Here is a 19,581-nt window from a genome sequence, read left to right as displayed (position 1 = left end):
TACATGTTGTAATTCAAGTTGTAGATGGTTGTTATGATTCAAGGCTTATAATGCTTTGAGCAACAAATCTCCAACAAGAAAAAGTGAATGAAAATACTCCAGGAAGTGTCTGTTGAAAAAAGTGGGCGGACGCGGTGTTGCTCGGAAACAGCCGCTCACACTGAACCCGGGAAAGTTAGCAGAGTTGGTAAGTGAGAACATACATATGTATCAATAAACAAATATTATATTCTTCTTAAATTTAGCCACGGTCACATGTGGACTTAATGATCAATCGATGCATTCACGTGCTATCGGTGTCCTTTGATGCAAACGGGGGGTGAAATAAAAAAAATACACCTGTACGTGTCTGAAAAAACGGACGACGGCAAAAAAAAAATTAAACCAGCATGCACTTAAACGAGTGCTTCTATTTGCTTCTCTTTTTCTGGTATTTTATTTTCATTATAGTCTATTAAAACTTTTTAATAATCTGTATTTTTTTTTTTTTTAGGAGGAAGAACAAAAGGCTTCAGTAAAGACACAGTATGGAAAAGGTTTGGAAGTACAATGATAGGAGCAATTCCAGAAGGAGCAGAAACATGGACATTTAAGCGTCATAGTTCAAATAAATATTGTTCCTGACCAGAAACATGGACGTTCAAGTGTTATACATAGTGTGAAACTTGTTAATGACCAGAAACCTGGATATTCATGTGTTAAAGGTACAGTAACTCTTGTTCCTGACCAGAAACAGGGATGATCAAGCGTTACATGTAACTTCGTGAACAAAAACATAGCGGAGAACTTCTGCTTGTTTTATTTTTGCTTTTATTTTAATTGCAGAACTGACGTGGTGGTATTTTATTGGGTTTGTTTGTACAAGTGTATATGTCTGGTTTCAATGTTTTGATGTTAAATATAATTAAATATTTGTTCAGAATACTGTCGTTGTTGTGACTATTCATTTGGGAGGGGTGTGGATCAAGTGGCCTGGTTATGGTTTTTTTAAGGCTGACATGTGAAACCTATCTGGTCCAATGTATAGGACCACAATAGGGCCAACTATGGTCATACAGGTGGGTGAGCTATGGCTCTGTCATGGCCCTTTTATGGCCCATATTTTGGCTGCCAGGTTTAGTTAACCTATGGATTATGCTCAGGTGTGGCTAAGTGTTGTGCTTTTTGCTGTTGATATGGTTTACTTATGGTTGTATTTTGGTTCCAATGTCATATTTTGACCTGGCCCAATTCAGGACCAGTTATGGGTATTTAACTTGGTTATGGCCCATGTGTGGCCCTTGTCTGGAATCCAGACCTGGTCCACACTAGGACCGTCATTTATTGCGGTATGTGGGCCAAGCAAAAGCTGGTTGTGTGGGCCAGAGCTGGGCCAAAGAAAAAATGCTGTGTGGGTTAGGGCATCCAAGGGCTTTTAAAGTTGTACAGAGATTTCCCATCTTCATTTTCAATCTCTGAGTTCAGCCATAGCACCCATTAAACAATCCCTTTTCTGCCAAGCAGGGGTGCCTTTGGACTAGTGCCTCTGAAACTTGGCAAAAGTCTGCACTGATGGTATAAGATTTTGAATTATAGATCTCATCAAACACCTTAAAATGTCAGATTTAATGTCAATTTTCTTGAATCATCTGGACTCAAAATTACTAACAGCTTAGCAGATGCTTTTTCTGCCATAGTTGATCGAAAGTCTAAGGAGAAACAGCATTGATTAGTGTAAGGAATCAGTGGGTGTGCATCTGAAAGATTATGATGCTCAAGAAGTAAAATATTTTTGGTAGATGAAGGGATCAAGACATAGCCTCTATAATGTACCACGGATTAAGTCTTTCGACAATAAACAGTGGCTTGTCTTGCAGAACAATAATCTGAATAATCTCACAAAACTCTGGAAGACCTAGAAGCTCCCTTTAGGCAATGACCAAGCTTTCCCTTTATGTGTGGCCTTCATATGTCACTTCCTTGGTCATGCACAAAACATCCTAGTTTGGGTGGTCCTGCCTTACATCATGTGATATTTTATCATTAAGAACATCAATGAAAAGATGAGAAACATGTGACACTTCTAATTTAGATGTGAGTGAGTTGCAAAGATAGAGATGTGTCATATGGACTGATGCCTTTGTGAACACATTTTTTAAGCATTTTGAATGGCACGCAACCCTTTTGAAAAAGCTTTGCTTTGCTTTAAAACGCATATTTCAGAGAGCAACTAGAGGACCAAACTGCTGAATGAGCTGAGGATAATGCTCCATAAAATAATAGTTTTTGGGCAAAAGTCTGGCATTAGGAAAAACCTTCTGATATCTTACTGGACAGATAAGAAATCGATTCCTTGGTCTGCAAAGGGGAAACAACAAGGTCTACATTGTCTTTTAAGTCATTTAGAACTCGCCAGGCAGATTAATACATAGGAACTTTGTCTCCAATCTAAAGAGTTAAAAATTCCAACAGGCTCCAGTTTTCATGGGCATTCCCCGCAACGGTTTGTCTAGCTGAAAATGTGAGAGGAATGGCATTGGGCGATTTGTTTTGTTATACCATTTAAAAGGAAATTTCTGAATTAGTTAATTGACGTAAACTAAGGTAAAAAAATTTTTAGATACAAAGACAGTCAAGCACAATGCTAACTTAAAAATGACAATGCCTTCGAAGAGTTCATGAACAATATCAGGTGGGAAACCTGTTGTAACCTTGAAGTGCGAATTTTTTTTTTAAAAACAAACAACCATCTTTCACACCACAATAATAAGCTAAGTCATTGTGTCTGACAACATAAAGATGAGCAGCATGAATTTCTTCAGTTATCTGACAGAATATTCCTGATACAATTTCTGCAGTTTGAAATTCTTCTTTCTTCGCTGTACAAAATCTGCACACATATGTTCCTGAAAAATTTTCTACAAACCCTGCAAGGCCTTGAGCGCTCAGGTTGTCAGCGACAACACACAGAACTGTGCCCCTTATTGTCTTTCCCAGATTTGCAATAAAAATTACACATTGCTCCAATGGGACGAGATCATCCATCAATGATTCTAACACAATGATTCTAGCACTATATCCATATTGCTTAACATCAGTACATACACAATGCAGTTAAATGTATAGCAGACAGAGTCGACTGACAATCTGAAGGTAAATTACCTAATTTCTAATAAAACTTTCTTTCAGCTTCTCCCATTAGGGGTCGCCACAGCATTCATGATCCGCATGTTTGATTTGGCACGTTTTTACGCTGGATGCCCTTCCTAACGCAACCGTCCCCATTTATCCGGGCTTGGGACCAGCACTAAGAGTGCACTGGCCTATGCAACCCCAATGGCTGGGGTTGGTTCCCTGATCGGGAATCGAACCCAATAAACTGCAAAAATTTTATGTTTTCTCTTTTACATAAGTCATTCATGTAAAATAACAATGAAATAGCAGTGTCTAAAAGTAGGGCATTCTGTTGGAAGTTAACAGAGTCAAAAAAAAAAAAAAAAAGCATATTTAGATGCATCAGTTCTGTAAACAGATTTTAAATGTATTATTAAGTATTGGTTGGCAATTTAGAATCTGTTGCAATGATTTAAGTATAGGAACATAATTAAATATTCTTCCCCCTTTTCAGTCAAGAACATATTCTATATGTGGGGATTATGTATTATGATGTTTCTGTTTTGAAGAAAAATAATACCCCCCCAGATTTTTTTTCGTTTTGCATTATGTAGTTAATTTAAATGGTTGTGTTTTGGATTTATGATGGGTTTAATGCATAAAGTCTGGTTTGGAGAAATGTTTGTGTAAATGCATAAAACTGCTCAATCTGCTGTGATGAATGTTCAAGAATGTGCAAAAAATTTTCAAAAATGTGCAAGCGAGGACTGAAAAAAGAGTTAAGAATTGAAAAAAGCAGTTTTGAAGTGTAAAAAAAGCTTGGAATTAGCGCTTCAATTTGTAAGCAGAGAGAGAAAATAAAATACAATAAACGAACCCATCAAATCATGCACGTCTGGAACTTCATTTATTTCAGCATGCAACATATAGGTGTTCTTCATGTGCTTTATAGTATGCCTTTTGTTTCCATGTAGTAGAAAGGGGACCTTGCTCTCCAATCGCTGTATGAAATGGATGTGACCGGCAGATAACAGATGCTAACTCATGCAAAAGAGCTTTATCAATCTGCTGTACTTGCAGTAGCTGGATTATTGTGTGATTGACAACTGGAACAGACACCCTACTAAATTAATTCCTGCAGAAGATCACTGATGGGCACACTTTAACAACAAAGAGGCTATTTTGTACGTTTAGCAAATCCTCTGTACCTTCTGTTTCATGGAAATAAGTAGTTGTCTCATCAACTAAAACACTGTCATTAAATTCAGTGTTATCTATGGAGTCTTCAACATCTGATCAACATCTATCAACAATGCCAGGCTTCTGTAAGGCCAGGCCTTACTCGTGTGACCTGAATGATCCATAAATATTGATCTTGTATGTGCATCCATTAAAAAATACAGGGAACAGTTCCTTGATTTTTCAGATGATGCCCAATGTGTTGAAAATCTTTAAAAAAAGGGGGTGTGTTTATATCCACACAGTGTGCATTGAAATGTTTTCAAATCTTTTTGAGAATCAGTGCTGAAAGTGGCTTCTTGACAAATGACTCTTAAGGGCATTCCAGCTTTTAAAACAACAAGGGCAGCTTGAATAAGTGCAAGGATAAGAACGATGTCCAAAATGTCTATGATCGAGCCTAAAATGCTTGAAAAGTTTAGATCTCTTCAGTTTAGTGACACCACAGTTGTCATTCAGTATCTTTATCCTAAAAACAAGAGATAATGACAGCAATTACCAACTAAATTAAAGTAAAAAAGATAAAACTACTTCATGATAAAACCAGGAAGGCCTAAAAGATATACTACAGATTAAAAAGTTATTTTATAATATAAAGACTACACATTTATCTTTAGGTTTTTTATTTTTGTTCTTCCAATAAAAACTGCTTAAAGTTTAGTTTGTCTAAATTCATACAAAAATAAAGGAGAAAATAAGAAGCAGTTGTGACTGCTTGTCTCCACATCCACTTAAGATAGAACAAAATGTCTTCACTTGAAAACTTCCATAAATCAACATCTTGAATGAATAATGTGTTTTTTCATTTAAAAGCTATCTGCCATGCAAGAATTCAATTTACTACACTCATGCTGAGACATTTGACAAACACTTACACTATCAGTTAACACAGACTTCTGTGCTCAGAAATTAATGTCAAGAGTACTATTAAATTCTTCCTTTTTTTTGCACTATTAAATTCGATACTTGCACATAATGGCAGCAAAACCACAAGGTCGCCAGACAGCGAATAATCCGAGGAACTAGTGGCATGCACATACAGACAATTAGCAGTTGGTTGGAAGAAAATCGTCACACTTAGCATCTTAAGTTTTAAAGAATAAAGCACATTTTACCCTACATTGTCTTAATAATTGCAGTCTTGTGCAATAATACATGCATGATCTAACATTGATGGAACATTAGGAATAACATTTTAAACGTTTAAATGTTTCGACTGACAAATTTGACAAAAAATGTAAAACACACTATTGTATTATTCATTTTAAGTGATAAATAAATCATGTATGTCCATTACATTACATTGATGGTCTGGGCATCTCGCACCATTTTACTAAAGTGAACAGCTAGGAATTTAAAGGTGCATGTAACAAATTCACTGGTACCGCACTGGAAAAAAGATAGACAAGCAACTGTTCACCAAGCAGAGGTTTCTTTATTTTCTTTCATCTTTCACCCTGGCACTTTCCTTTCCATTACTCACACCAGAGCTCACCCACACATTCGCGGTTCCGCACACCTTTTCTTTGCGTCCACCCGCGTTCACTCGCTGGCCGACACGTCTTCCACCGGCGCCCGCCTGCGCTTAGTACCCGTTCGGCGACCCTTCCGCTTGTCTCACTGCTTGGTGCCTCTCTCTCTCGCTGAGGTTGGCGTCTCTCTCCTCTTTATTGGCATCACCAGACTAAAACAGAGCACAGTCTCATCAGCTGCAGGTGTTTCTTACTGCTCGTTCCATCTGGCTCCGCCCTCCACTCGCACACCGCTGGTACAGTGCTTACACCCTCAACCTCTTTCTTGAAGCACAAAGCTGTGTGCTGCTCTCTCTTTCTTTGTGGATTAACAATCATCTTTATTGTTTTATTAAAAGAGTCTTGTGTTATGGTATTAATACAACAAAACACTTAAAAAATTAGCTATAACGTTTATAACACAAGGAAGTCTGGTTAGAATGTTCAAACTAGACAAATAGAGCTGATATTGCCCAAAGTAAATTCAAATACAAATTTATTGTAACTATTGGTTTTGGAAATGTACATTTTTGAGCACAGACAAAGATGGCATTTATCATGAGAAATTAAGCAATAGAGACACTTGAGTCAGTGATTTTACCATGTCAATTTATTTGGCCCATATTTTTGTTAATTATAGCAGAATTTATAAAATTTTATTTGCCAAACCATGTGCCTTTAATTTAAAAAATAAAAAAAATTATTAAAAATGCCTAAGAATGAATAATACTGAGTTGCCCACAACTGATGTACAAATATTACAATGATAACAGAGCTACAAAACAGAGCTTTTTTTATTCTATATAACTCTAAACTATAAATGTCTGTTTTTAAAGCCAGTTTCTGCTTTTGACCCGCAGCATGAGGATTGAACTTCTTTAATTGACCTCTGAATGGCCTGTGAGAGGAACCCGACTTGGAAAACCTCAGTATGACCCTGGCCACTGTACTTTACTTGGTTTTAGGATGCAAGTGATTTTCTTATAGCCTAGACTAGTGGAGAGCAACAATTCTAATTCTTAAACCCTCCAAGAGTTCTTTGCCATGAGATGCCATGTTGTACATCCAGTGGTCAGTATGAGAGAACTGTACTCAAAGCACCACATTTTGACTGCTCTAATACAATATATATAAATTTGTATGGTCCTGTCAAGCAGACAAAAACATGAACATGTCCTGACCTCAACCCCAGTGTACACCACTGGGAGGAATAGTAACAACAAGTGTAGCACAGGCCTTTTCACTGAACACTGGTGCCCAAGCCAACTAATGTTCTTGGGAGTGAATGAGAAATCCCCACAGCCTCATTATAAAATGTATTTAAAAGTCTTTCAAATAGAGTGAATTTTTTTTCTACAGAAAAGAAAGAAGGAAGTCTGGTTAGAATGTTTAAAAAGCATATTTGTATATTATGAGAGTGAGATGACCACAAAGTTATTCTTTGACAAAAGATCATTTACATTTATACGATGTTTTAAGACCACATACTGTTATACTGTAATTGTTTGTCCTGATTGTTGGTCTTGCTTACCAATTCCTTTGTATGGTTATTTTAGTTGTGTGTTTTGTTTGTAATACAACCCCAATTCAAAAGAATTTGGGTCAATTTGTAACGTAAATAAAAACAAAATGCAATGATCTGCAAAATCCTATAAACCCATTTATTCATAATAGAACATAGAAAACATTAAATGTTTAAACTAAGGAAATAAAACTACAATTGTAAAAACTACAACTACAATTTGAATTACCGTAATTTCCGGACTATTAAGCGCACCCAAATATAAGCCGCACCCACCGAATTTTACGAAGATTTTTATTTTGAACATAAATAAGCCGCACCTGTCTAAAAGACGTGTCTACACTGAAACTAATAACCTTTACACAGGCTTTAACGAAAGACAGTGTCTGTTACAACGGGTGAAATATGTTGTGGCTCCTTTAAGAGCAGAGCGGCATTTTGGAAATAACCTGACGCCGCATTTTTCCGGTAGTACTGCATGTGTGCAAGACCGAGGAATATGTCCTTATTATTTTCCGATGCTCATTTCTACGTTTCTTTGACTAACCCCGTTTCTGTTGCCAAGAAAAATACAAAAGCACGAGTTTTGGAAACCTGTCTGTGCTTGTATAATTTCTGTTGCAACTGGAGTTAGCAAGCTATCCCATGACCCAGATTCAACGCATTACAACGGCTTGTATCTAAACAGTAGCCTACCAAGAAAGTCATTGTTCACTGTCTTCCTCCTTCCTTTCACAACTATTTCTCTCGAGAGTTTTTCTTTTGGCATCGTCGTGCGTTTAAAAATCACCATTGGTGAAGCTTTTCTCCCAATGCCGTGCAGCTCAGAACACAGGTGAAGTGCGTTTTTTCATGCCCGGTTGTTTTCAGCGTGACGAATAATTCACATTTCCTGTAGACAGTCCGAGTGAGCGGCAGGTCAAACATCAGAGGAACCTCATCCATATTTATGATGTGGTGCTGCCTGATTCAGTGGGAGCGCATCTGATTTAATATAAAAGAGAGTTTTTTCTTGGGTTCACCTGAACCCATTCGCAATTTCATTGGTCTAATGTTTTGGTGCTCAGTTTTTTGGCTTGAAGTTTGTGGAACTGGGAAAAACCCAGGAAAAATCCATAAATTAGCCACTTTGTTGTTTAAGTCGCGGGGTTCAAAGCTTGGGAAAAAAAGTAGCGGCTTATAGTCCGGAAAATACGGTAAAATTTTAAGGGAAAAAACAAGGTCATATTGAATTTGATGGCTGGAACACATTTTTAGGGCAACAAAAGCCAAGAAAAGTAAGTGTTGCTAAGAAGGCACTAATTAGGTTAATGGATCACAAGTCGGTAATATCCCCTGGTGGTCTAGTGGTTAAGCTGCAGCGCTCTCACCGCTGCGACCCGGGTTCGATCCCTGGTCAGGGAACCAACCCCAGCCACTCTCAGTGCCGGTCCCAAGCCCGGATAAATGGGGAGGGTTGCGTTAGGAAGGGCATCCAGCATAAAAACATGTGCCAAATCAAATGTGCGGAGGATCCGCTGTGGCGACCCCTAACGGGAGAAGCCGAAAGAAAGAAGAAGATCACAAGTCAGTAATATGTTTGGGCATAAAAAATATTATCTTGGAGAGTATCTTCTGAGTCTCTCAGAAATAAAAATGGGCAGATAATCACCAATCTGCAAAAAAACAGCATCTACAAATTGTGGAACAATTTCCAAAATAAATGTTCCTTAACAAATAATTGCAAAAACTTTAAATATATCATAATTTACAGTACATAAAATCATCAAAAGATTGGAGAAATCTGTGTGCAAGGGAGAGGGGTAAAACATGGATGTTAGTGATCTTCGGGCAATACACAGATGATTCTGTAATGAAAATCAGAGGTTCTGTAGGTTCAGAAACACCTACAGAAATAATTGTCTGTGAACAGCCATATGTAAAAATGATCCAAAAACATGCTTGTCTTCTCTGGTACAAAGCTCAATTGAAATGGACTGAAGTCAAAAACTGTTCTGTGATCTGACTAATTGGAATGTTAAATTATTTTTGGGTATCCTTAGTACTAAAGATGAGAGTGAGCATCCAGCTCATCATAAACTAAGTTTGAAAGCCTGCATTTTTGATGGTATGGGGGTGCTTTAGTGTCATTAGAATGGATAGCTTGCACATTTGGAAAGGCATCATCAATGTTGAAATGTATATACATTTTAGAGCAACATATGCCATATGAATCCATCCAGATAACGCCTTCTTTATGAAAGTCCTTGCATATTTTAGCAACTCGATACCGCATACTGCAGCTATTGCTACAGCATGGTTTGTAGTGTAGCCATACATTTGGAAACCTGGTTATTACCAACCATATGTGCACATTTATTCTCTATTAATTTTGATAGCTTCTGATCATATGGCTTTCGAATATCATCCTCCCTTTGGATAGAGTCTTGCACAATTGAGACCTTTCTGTGCAGCTAGGTATGGTTGCACAAACTTTGTGGACTGATTCGGACTATAATTAATATCTGCATTTGAGCACCTATTACTATACACCTGTAAGAATTACAGACTGCCTCAATCCAGATTCCACCCCACGCTATATCAAATTCAGCTCATCCTCAAAACGGCTTAAAATGGATAAAAAGTAGTTATGTAGTTTGATGTAGAATTTCAGTTGTATCAATCTTAATCATAGACTTAATTGAATCAGTCTGGGAGAGGCAGCAAGCCATCAAGAACTATCTCTAACCAAAAGGTATCTGAGACCATGCATCCTGACCTGCTGGGGGGCCGGTGCCAGTAAAGGTGTGAATAATAACAGTTTTGTCCGACGGACTGCGACACTGTTTTTAACACATAGTGTGGTTTTGTCTTGTATTGTGACAATGTTGCATTTATAACTGTTTGTGTTATATTGCTGACGTTTAACAACTATTGTTACGGTAAATAAATAGACTAACAGGTATCTTAAAGTATCTACATAACGGGTAGTTGTAACTTTGGAGTATTTTGGAAATGGAAGAGCTGATTATTAAGCACATCGCTAAACACGGCTCACAAGGGATGTTTGATGGAATAGAGAAGGTTGTTGATAAGCCTTATGAATGGGCTGTTTCTAAGTTTGAAACATATCCTAAGATACCTAGGAACAAACAAAGAAAAATTTTAAATGCCCTTCAGGGAGTTTTTGCCTCATATAAAGTAACCAGGAGGAAGCTAGATGAGCTTGAGGCTGAAAATAAGCAGCTTCATTCTAGAGTCAGTATCGGAGACGTTTATACAAAAAATTACCAAGTCAGTGAAACTATATGGAAAGAAGAAAAGGACAGAATGCAGAAGGAGATCGCATTTCTGAAAACTAACAACAGTATGCTGAAAGCATCTGTTGAATCCTTGTTTAATGATTTGGAGGAATCTAATGCTGCCTGTCAGTTTCTGATAAAGAATGGCAGAATTGAGGAAAATCCCAGTAAAAGGTTGGTAGATGTCAATAGTGAAAGCTCTGACTATACAGTTAGATTTCCAGTAGCACCAATTCATGTAACTACGACTGTAAGAGCTAATGAAAGGGGGGAGGAGCCAATGGTCTCTACTCTGGTCAGAGGGTTTAGCCCCAATGAACTAGAAACTGTGATTAAGAATATTGGGAAATTTGATCCTGTAAAACAGGATCCCTCAGATTTTTCAGAAAATCTAAGGGATCCTGTTTTACTGTTTGAAGTGTTAGGGCTGATGTCAGTTAACTGGGATAAAATAGCTGACATTCACATGCGAAAAGGGGAGCACCCAGTGTCATTTTCTGAGCGATTATTTGATGCCTTTAAAACTTTCAGTGGCAATCCTGATATTACTCAGAATGATGTCAGATTCAAATCTGCCTTGATTAAGAAATGTGATCCCCTCACCCACTCTGCTATAGCAATGCATGTGACACATTTATCTGAATACAATGACATTATTACTAAGATGATACAGTTTTACAGTAGTAATTCTAGTTCAAAGACGTCTCATCCTGTATCGGCACTAGGTGTTGAGAATCCAGATTTTAAGACCACGGAAGAATGTGAGCAATTGAAGTTGCATCATAAGCAAAGTAAATTTTGTTCCTTTTGCCACAAGATTGGCCACGTAGTCCACAAATGCTGGTCTTTAGGAAGGGGACGTCCACCACCCTATTTACTTCGACGCAGAAATATGCATTCTGATAACCCAGATCAGGTAACTGTGCATCTAAAAGAAACTTTATGTGAACTCACTGCAGTATTCAATAAGGCTATGGGGTCTGTAGTAAAATGGTTAGCTGTCCCCTAAGAGTAAAAACTCTGTTTGCTAATGTTACCTTGGTTAACGACTTACTGCATTTTATGCATTTCGGTCCCGACAAAGGTTTCTGTGATGTCCAAGAAGTATTTAGTTTAAAGTAACTTCGAAATTAGCTTATATTGTTAAAATGACAGTCCTTGCAGTTGTTCTTATGGAAACATATGCTATAAGTTACACGTGTAGCGAACATAGATTAACGTAGACTAATGTGAATTTAGCTGGTGTTGAACAGTTGTTAATGTGCTCAAGTGCATTTAGGCTAATATAGCTAAAGTTTTTACTGTTGTGTATTCATTTCGACTATTGCAGGCTTTGTGATGCTGTAGTTGTTAATGCACTGTAATACATTTACACCAAAGTAGTTAAAAATTGTCGCATAAGACTGGATTTGGGGTAGAATTGTAGCATTTAGGCCTTTCAGAGCTGTAAATGTTAACCATAATCAGTAATCTTATGTTGGAGATTTAAACTACAATTTGATAATGATCTAGCTAAGTTTTGTCCTATTAGCCATGTTTTAAAGTGACTGCTGACAAGCTAAGATAAGAGGAAAGGTCTAAGTTTGTATGTCGATAGAAACCGCTGAGCTAATAGAACAATTGTTTAGTCATTAGATTATTCAATGTGTGTGTGTCTTAACTATGTTGAACCAATCTCTCAAGGTGGAATTGTATGGGTTATTTCTACCATAAGTAACACGAACAATGCCATAGTAAAGAATAGAGTTAACTGCTGAATTTTAACATGTAATGCTTCTCCCACAGCATTTAGAGGTGCTGCACCTTCAACTTAAGTGATGCTTTGGTAATGGGCTTTCATCCCATTCAATATTTATTTATTGTTAATGTGCCCAGTGTTTTCAGAGGAAACTCCAGATACACTGAGAACTTTTATGTGTGAAAAGGGGAGGGGGGCAATTCTTTCTGTTTCCCTGAGTTTTTCAGAATCACCAAACAAAAATGGCTGAACGGATGGTAGCATTGTCCTTTCCAGTGACGAGAATAATGCAAGAATATGCAGAGCTACAACCAGCACTTCCTGCTGGTTCGGTGAAGACGAGACCATATCAACAGACATCATTCGAACCAGAAGAGCAATTAGTTTGATAAAAAATATCCCAGAATTGTATTTTTTCTATTCCGGTTTAATTTGGGATATAACTTTTAAGATCACTGTATGTATGTTATATTCCTCATTATTGGCCAAATATTATGTTGTATGTGTTCCATGTTAAGATTTCAGGCAGTTCTATGTTTACTATAGGACATTCCCATCGTTTATGAAAGACTTTACTGTTTGTGTATGTAATTTTACTATTTTTATGATATCGTATTATGTTCCATGATATTCATTTTGTGTTAAGATGTCAGATTATTCATTGTTCATGGTAAAGATGCCTCTATTGGTTATGATGGTTCCTGAAGGCCTCTATTCCAAACCCAGTTTAAATTTTACATATAGCCAAATATTTTATAGAGATATGTCTAATACGTTTGATCAATTGGATGAAACAGGTGTGCCTAAATTGATGACCCAATGATGGATAAGATTTTACATATAACAAAAATTTTAGTAGAAACCTGCATTGTAAGCATGCCGAATAGGATGAAGCGATAACCGGTGTCCATGAGGTGAATGTTCCAATGACGGGTAAGATTCTCTGAGGGCCGAAGGAGGACAACCTAAGGCAGGGCTTCACCGCCACTGGGCACCTGCCTAAGACAGCAGGTGTAATCTGTGTAAAGGGAGTGGATGTGATGCTTCAGGGCCAAAAGCATCAAAGGGGGGACTGTAAGAATTACAGACTGCCTCAATCCAGATTCCACCCCACGCTATATCAAATTCAGCTCATCCTCAAAACGGCTTAAAATGGATAAAAAGTAGTTATGTAGTTTGATGTAGAATTTCAGTTGTATCAATCTTAATCATAGACTTAATTGAATCAGTCTGGGAGAGGCAGCAAGCCATCAAGAACTATCTCTAACCAAAAGGTATCTGAGACCATGCATCCTGACCTGCTGGGGGGCCGGTGCCAGTAAAGGTGTGAATACCGGTGATTACCACCTGCTGACCTCTGCCCTGAGAGTGGTATCCCCCAGCCTTTTGTCCCCACATGCATGTCCTACATCTAATTTACATTTAAAGGATAACTCCGGTCTATACTTCAAAGGGAAGAACAATATAAAATATCTGGGCAGAGTTTGCTCTGGGTTCTTTCTGACTCCGATGAACCCAAAGTGCTTCATGTATTTTGTCACTGCTACGCTGTTATAAACTTCTTTATTACGATCTTCGTTGTCCTCATAATTTTTTCTTACACACCTCACCAATGTAACTACAATAAATGTTCATTCAGTGCCACACAGATAAGGGATAGGTTCCCTTTTGTCTCTGGCTCTTCTCAAGGTTCCTTCCTTATACTATCTCAAGGAGTTTTTCCTTGCGACAGTCACCACTGGCTTGCTCAACAGGGACAAACTTACACTTATAAAGAACATCTTATTTTTATTACCACATTATCTGTGTAAAGCTGCTTTGAGACAACATTCATTATTAAAAGCGCTATACAAATAAAAATTAATTGAATTGAAATGAATATCGACTCCAAGCACTGATGATGGTCTCTTTAGGGTTGGAAAACGTTTGAAACATGCTTCAGACGAGTCAGAGGTAAAAAGCAATGTCATGTTGCTTAACCTCTCACGCCAGCGTTGGCCGATATCCCATTGTTCAGAGGTGTTTATGTTTAGCAATAGATTAAATAAAATGTGAGAACAGTAATGTTAGTGTTAAGATGGGTCTCACACTAGTTCTCTAAACACATTCCAAAGATGGGCAGGAAAGGAGAGGCAGGAACAGTGGTCACTGGAAACTCAGTAGCATGTTTAACTGGACAGACAGAGCGAGAGAGAGAGAGATAAAAGGGGTGACAGGAAGAGAAGGATATGCATTATTATGTGTCCTTATTGTTGTATGAGTTAAGAGTTAAGTACACTGTGCAGTTGGGGACTCAGGCAAGACTCACTATTGCAGCATATCTAAAAGGAAGAACCAGAGGGTAACAAAGACATGAGGGATCTCTGGGATAAGAGACGACCCACCACACTACCGTCAACAAACCTGAGTGCATGTGTGGGAGTCAAGGGACGACAGCATATGAATATTCCAGATCACCGAACACTCTATGATCCCTCCAGATCTGCTCCTTATTAGTTTTTTACACTCAATGAGTGTTGGAAAATCAATATATATCTTACCATCCAGGCTCTCTACTTGGAAGTCAACCACTTTCCTTCCAGACATTTTCATGGAACCAGCACATGTTCTCAACAAACACGGAGAGGGGTTACTTTGGCTAACGAACAGTCGAAAGAGTTCTTTTTTGGCCAGTGAGCGGTTAATGAGCTTAAGGCAAACATCTTGATAGCTTGTTTCCATTGCTCTCGAGAAAATACACACACCCTGCACATTTTTGCACAGGACCACATTGGAGCACTTTCTCCACGAACTTCCGTACACCTTGAGGTGATCTCAGCTGTAGTGACATCCAGTTGTTCTGTGTCTGGTTCTTGCATTTGAGGTGTGAAGAAAGGCAGAGCTATGACTGTACAATGTCCATCAATCACATTAAGCACATTTTTGGATTGCAAGACATTCTCTTGCTACATGATTCAGAGAGCACCTGAAACACCTCATGTTCTTTCAGTAGGTTCTTGCAGTTTATCAATTACCTTTTCCTAAAGGCTGTACAGTTCCACAGGGGATATGATTTGATGTGAATCAAGCAGTGCTTCGTCAAGTCTCTCTTGACCTGTTAGCCTTCGCCAGAGATTTTGGGACTCACAGCTGAAAATGCCCTACCTAAATTTAAATGTTAACAGTTCCTGATAAAAGTGGGCTACATACACAATTTAGATATCTTTGGAAAGAAGACACTTTAAACTTTACTGTCAATCATCAAAGTCAAAAAGATATTAAGTTATAGATGATGAAGTGCCATGGATATACATCTCTTCCACTGAACATTATTTTATTTCATATATCAATAAATGAAATCAGTCCTGGAGCAATCCAGAAAAGTACTGGGTTAAAAGCCACATGTTTTATAAGTTTATATATTTCAAATTATTTGAAGATGTTCATGACAAATGAAATGCCTACACACACACACACACACACACACACACACACACACACTTTAAGCATTTCTCTTATAAAAACAAACAGGCAATAAAACCTATAAAATCATATAAAACTGTAAAGGGAGATATATTGTAACTTACAGATGTAAAATAGCATCTCCATGCAGATCTCTGTCAGGCGCAAAGAACGTACTGGAAACCAACTGAATTCAATGACGGCCTTTTAATGAGAAAACAAAAGGGCAAGGCAGAAAGCACGAAAAAAAAAGAGCACCCAACTAGGGTAAACTGAACCAGGAGAATAACTGTGGCAGAGTGAGGACAGATAACACACAGAATCTTGTATGCTACGCGAACCCAACCGGCGTCGGTTGGGTAGTCCTGAATGTTCATAAGCCTAAGCTGTAGAACAGACAATGAGCTTGTGGATAAACAGGGTTCTTATAGTGTGGTGACTGATGTGGACCAGGTGTGGATGATTAGTAAGTTGGTGAGCTGCTTGGAGTGATTTGAGGGTTTGGTGAGGGTGTGGCTGGTGGATCCCTGACAATCTCCAAGTCTCTGTTGTTACTCCGCCCCCAATAATATTTTCCACATTGCTGCTTTGTGCAAATCTCTGATTAAACAAAATTTTTGACTGTCCATTTTTTTCTTTGTTTTCTCTTTTTTTTTGTAAACAAAGACCAATTAGCACAAGCTGGAAACAGCTATTTGAGCAGAACTGAGAGGTGCATCCTTTTCCTGTTTCGTCATTATGCACGTGTGCTGTTTGACCACTAGGAGTTTGTAAAGAGTAAAAAAAACTAAGACTCACCCATGTGGGGATTAAAATCCTCCTATATATCGTTAGAATCCTGCACTCATTGGCTACGTTTTCTATCAATTTTGTTTCCATTATACTACTGGATGGAAATAAAAGGTTTACCTGGACACCTGCCTATGAATTGTAGACTTAAGCCCGAGATTCCGCCTCTTTTACTGTTTTATCTATTTATTAATTTTTTAGTGCGTGGTCTGATTTGTTTTGTAACACTCTATTTTACCAGCCATATAGTTTTTTTCACCAGCAAGATGTCTTTTTTTATGTGAAAGTTATTCCGAAACATATACAAAAAAATACACCAATAAAAGTTCTGTGAAACAAAACAGTACTTAGAATAAATGTGTAAGTACTGCATTTTTTATGCATGTTGTTTGTGTGTACTGCTTACACAAATTCAGCAAATACATTCGTTATACGTTTTTCATTGAAAAACAGTGATCTTAACAGCCTGGTGTGGAGCCAACAACCTGTCTCTGAACGTCGACAAAACTAAAGAGATGGTTGTTAACTTCAGGAGAACACAGGGTGACCATTTTCCACTGATCATCGATGGATCCTCAGTGGAGATTGTCAAGAGCACCAAATTCCTTGGTGTTCATCTGGCGGACAACCTCACCTGGTCACTTAACACCAGCTCCATCACCAAGAAAGCCCAGCAGCGTCTTTACTTCCTGAGAAGGCTGAGGAAAGCTCATCTCCCTCCCCCCATCCTGACCATGTTCTACAGAGGGACCATTGAGAGCATCTTGAGCAGCTGCATCACTGCCTGGTTTGGAACTGCACCGTCTCGGATCGTAAGACCCTACAGAGGATAGTGAGGACAGCTGAGAAGATCATCAGAGTCTCTCTCCCCTCTATCATGGACATTTACACCACATGCTGCATCCGCAAAGCACACAGCATTGTGGACGACCACACAGACCCGTCACACACACTCTCTACACTCCTACCATCAGGGAAACGGTTCCGAAGCATTCGGGCCGTCACATCAAGACTGTGCAACAGTTTTTTCCCGCAAGCCATCAGGCTCCTCAACAAACATCTGAACTGAACTCTCTCACACACACACACACACACACACACACACACACACACTCACACACACACTTACACACACACTTACACACAACTGTGTGACTGATCTGTACAACCAGACTCAACACACATCATACACTTCGGACTCAACACACATCATACACTTCGCACACCCAGGTTTCAGCACCATTCACACCTTTCATTATCGCAAAATGTTTACATGCCGTTTGTTGCCGATCTTCCGGGACTTGCTCTTTTTGCACAATATTCTGTCCAAATCCTTTGGTCACTGTTCAGTTCATTTTGATTGCTGCTAATGTTGAATTGCACAATTCTGTTTAAATTTTTCTGCTATTGTAGAATTGCACAATTCTGTTTGCATTTTCTGTTTACATTTTCTGCTACTGTGCACCTTATTCTGTCACGACAGGTTTTACTGGCGGAGCTACTGCTGTTTTTATTTTTATATTTTGTGTATTGTCCTGCACTGTCTTGTGTTGTCTTTTGCACTGTTTGCACCAGTTGCACACATGCACTTTATGTGGTGAGGATCTTAGTTCCTGGCCCTGTGTTCTTCTGTTCTGTGACTGTTGTTTTATGTTGTTTTATGTAGCACCTGGGTTCAGGAAGAACGTTGTTTCATTTCACTGTGTACTGCAACAGATATATATGGTTGAAATTACAATAAAAGCTTCTTGACTTGACTTGACTTGAAATCACTGCTTGAGGCTTAGACCTTTAGAATGATGTACAGTTAGTCATGGTTACTCTTGTCCCTTTTTATTAAATCTATTGCTAAACATTAACAGCTGAGAAAAATGGGATATCGGCCGCGCTGGCACTGCGCTGAAGACTAAGAGGTTAATGATCTCTTTAAGGCTCACTGAATCAGACTAAATTTTTAGAAACATCTGTCTTATGAACTGACACAGGAACTCTGCTAGCACCATGTTTATAGAGGGGTCTTTCATTTTGGATGCATGTGTGGCTACTGTTAGAAAGCTTGAAACTAGGATCATTCTTTGCCTAAACTTTACTGCAATTTTTTTTTCTTTTTCAAAGCGTGAGCCAGCGAACAGCCATTTCCCCATGCTAACTTCTCCACTATAGGATTAATACCACAAGGGGTATCAAGGTAAGACAATCCAGGTGAATATGCATATCTTTTTGCTGCAAGTATCTCCAGTAACAGGTCTGCAAGCTCCCTGAGTTTTCAATTGTCCTACGGATATAGACGTGGAAAGTTATCCAGGCGTTTATATAAGGCACTTTCAATCACTTCCAGTGTGGCATAGCATAAAGTCTCATCCAAGACAATTGGAGAGCAGCTTGTAAATTAGTAACATACACTGCTCAAATCCTTCTCACATGATCTGACAATTCCTTCCCCAGCCACTTAACTAACAGATCTAACTCTTCACTCGCTGAGAGCTGCAAGTTTTGATCTAGTTTTCTGGATTATCATGAAACTTGGTAAGTTCTGTGGTGACTAGCTCTCTACGTGCTATGAATTTAACAAAGTCTAACATATGTGTGGCTTGGCTTTAAGAATAATGCTGTGTATTTGAATGGACTGCATACTTTTTTGAAGCAGGATCTTGATGTGGGGATGACTTAAATGCAGTAGTTGGGTTGGAATGAGGCAGATTGTATGGGGCATCTAGAAATCTTGTGCTCTGTAGATGTTCTGTATCACTTAATCTACTTCGCTCCTGAACTGTGTCTGTGATGCCATCATAGGGAGGACTCTTACTCTGATGCTTATTGATCAAATGTGGAGTTGATTCTTGTGCACAGGTTGATGAAGAGATATTCAGGAGTAGTGTAGAACAGTCGGAGCTTATCTGACTCTGATGTTTTAGATATTCCTTCTTTCTCTTTGAAATCAAATCATGACAGTGTGCTAATTTCACT

General features: G+C 38.5%; 1 protein-coding gene across 1 annotated transcript in view; it reads right to left on the bottom strand.

Moving 5' to 3' along the window:
- tnmd (tenomodulin) overlaps positions 1-16,595 on the bottom strand; it is a 103,739-nt gene extending 87,144 nt beyond the window's left edge. The window contains exons 1-2 of the mRNA XM_083560450.1: positions 16,358-16,595; positions 15,951-15,980 (exon numbers count right to left, since the gene is read on the bottom strand). The gene's annotated coding sequence lies outside the window, so the exon portion shown is untranslated. The remainder of the gene's footprint in view (positions 1-15,950; positions 15,981-16,357) is intronic.
- Positions 16,596-19,581: the final 2,986 nt, after the last annotated feature.

The sequence above is a fragment of the Silurus aristotelis genome, assembly GCF_946808225.1.
Source record: "Silurus aristotelis genome assembly, chromosome: 14".
Classification (NCBI taxonomy): domain Eukaryota; kingdom Metazoa; phylum Chordata; class Actinopteri; order Siluriformes; family Siluridae; genus Silurus; species Silurus aristotelis.
This window is presented reverse-complemented; position numbering and strand designations above follow the sequence as displayed.